Source organism: Tamandua tetradactyla, chromosome 4, assembly GCF_023851605.1.
Source record: "Tamandua tetradactyla isolate mTamTet1 chromosome 4, mTamTet1.pri, whole genome shotgun sequence".
Taxonomy (NCBI): domain Eukaryota; kingdom Metazoa; phylum Chordata; class Mammalia; order Pilosa; family Myrmecophagidae; genus Tamandua; species Tamandua tetradactyla.
The window spans coordinates 41,995,978-41,998,584 of record NC_135330.1 but is presented as its reverse complement, the minus strand read 5'-3'; the positions used below and the strand labels follow the sequence as shown (position 1 = coordinate 41,998,584).

At 36.9% G+C, this 2,607-nt stretch overlaps 1 pseudogene; it reads left to right on the top strand.

Annotated features, from left to right (window-relative positions):
- The first annotated feature begins 372 nt into the window (after window positions 1-372).
- LOC143680223 (mortality factor 4-like protein 1 pseudogene) lies at window positions 373-1,261 on the top strand (annotated as a pseudogene).
- Window positions 1,262-2,607: the final 1,346 nt, after the last annotated feature.

Sequence of the window (2,607 nt, the reverse complement as noted above, 5' to 3'; positions counted from 1 at the left end):
GGTAGTTTAAACTCTCATAAGAAGGTAAAAGTTTGTGCTGTTGTTGTGAGCGTTTTGGTCTGCTGTTTTTTGGTTTGTGGATGTGTAGTGCTGCCCCTCCATTTCACTGTGCTGTGGAAAAAAATCCTAGAAAAGAGAGAAGTAGAGAAAGGACAAGATAAGCAGTAAAATTCCTTAGGTGAATTTCACATCATGTAAATCTTATGCAAATTGCATGATCAGAGATTTTATTCTCAAGGTATAAATTATACATCTATACATCTATATACATCATTATAGAGATATTTAAGGAAGTCTGCATGACTATAAAAAGGAAAAAATATTTTTAAAAAAGATTCAGAGGAGAAGAAGGAGGTGGTGAATCACTTGTGAATGGTGTCCAAGCAGGACCGGAAGCCTGAATTCCAGGAGGCCAAGCGAGTGCTGTACTTTCATGGGCCTCTGCTTTATGGGGCAAAGTGTGCAAAGGTTGCCATAAAGGACAAGCAAGTGAAATACTTTATACATTCCAGTGGGATGAATGGGCTCCAGAGAGCAGAGTACTCAAATATGTGGACACCATCTGCAGAAACAGAATTTCACAAACCTGATCAGGAACAATATGCAGAGGGGAGGATGTGAGGGGCTGCCCCAGGAAAGATGACATCTGGTCTGCAGCCAAAAAGCACTGAAGTATAAACAAAAAAAGAACAAGCAGAAAACACCTGGAAATGGAGATGGGAGCAGTACCAGTGAGACACCTCAGCCTCCTCGGAAGGAAAGGGCCCGAGGAGATCCTACTGCGGAAAATAAGAAATGTGGATTTCATTCTAGAGGATTATGCAAATTATAAGAAATCTCGAGTAAACACAGGTAATAAGGAATATGCTGTTAATGAAGTTGCGACAGGGATGATGTCGGGCACTCGGCTACTCTACAAATCTGAAACCACAGCATGCTGAGACCCTTGCAGGTCACCCTGCGCCCCCATGTCCCAGGAGGCTCCACACACCTACTCAGATGATTTGTGCAAACTGGAGCAATGCTGGTTTATGCACCTCTGGGTGAGAAGCGCCTTGCTTTATTACTGGCCTATCGTCGTGATTTCCTCAAGTGTCTGGCAAAGAATTCTGTGACTTTGGTTAGTGCCAGTGATTGAGAAGTGGCTCCTCCCGAGCACTCCTGGAAAGCTGTGGGACACTGTGGACACCCACTTATATCTGAATCTCCGTTAGCACATTTTTGGCCTGGGTCCTTCTCTTGTAAAAATGATGTATTTTGAAAATGTTAGTGTATAACAGAATTGATGTATGTTTGTTTTCTGTTTAATTTTAAATAGAAACTAATAGGGGTTATGCTCCTCTTTTTCTTCTTTTCTTTTTTTTTAATTTCAAAATTGTTAGTGTTTTCAGTGATGAATTACAGAAGGACATGCTATAGAATGTTTCACGGCCAATTGACAGAGCTGCTTTTGAATGCTGGTGGTTCCATTCCTTTGACACTCTGCGCTTTGATAATATGTGTTAATGATGTTTGATGAAATGCTCTGATTAGTGCCAAAGGTTCAGTTCAGTGCTTATAACTGTTCACACTCATTCATTTGTGCTTTTTTTTTTTTATGGTGCTTAGAGTAAAGAATGCATCTTTTGCAAGTCATCCACCCTGTTCCTTAGGCATTTTATCTTTGCTCAGATGGTTGAAGCATGGTGGCTCACCTCATGGCTTTTGTATTTGTGGCTAATGCATGTTTTAACATGATAGATGCAATGCACTGTGTAGCTACAGTTTTCTGGAAAAGTTAATCTTTTAGGAATTGTTTTTCAGAACTTCAGTAATTTTTTTCTTTAAATTTCAAAGAAAAAAGAACAAGATGCAATGCATCCAAGTGAACGTTTTCTGATAAACCAATCCCCTAGTACATTAAACACATAATAAAACAACACTATCGCTATTCAAAATACCCAAAAGGTCAGAAAATATTGAACGAACAATGGACTACTTATAAGACCACTGAAGTTACTACTGTGAAGGGTCCTACAGTCATCCAGATGAATAATTTCTGATAAATTATTTTTAAATAATGGTTTTTAAAAAATGAATCACCTTACTTGTAGTCACTTTAGAGCAGTGACTAAGAAATTTTAAGAACCTTTTACTAGGTCCTTTATGATTTGTCATTTACTTTACACTGTATAGTTAGGTTCAACCTAATAAGATTTTTCATAGCTTAAATTTATATTTTATATATATATAATATTTCTGAGATATTGATGTAACTGGACAGCTATGTAACGTAAACCTCAGTATGCTGAGGATGGTTTCTTAAGAGAATAACTTAGTAACTTAGCAAGGTGTGGACTGGTACTAATACAAAATAATTAATATTATATAAAAATTCAAAATTAGAGCTCTCCCCTTGTCAATTGAAAAAAATGTGTCTTAATCGACTTCCACAAGTCCTATAAACAAAACATGTAGTGTTAGAGTGGTTTGCATTATTAATGATGCAGTTGTTTCCTTAAAATCAAAATTAACTACTAAGATTTTTATATAATCACAAATATCAATTTTATTGTGTAATTAGTAATTTGATTACTGTTCTAATCAGCCATACAGACTTGTTTAGGA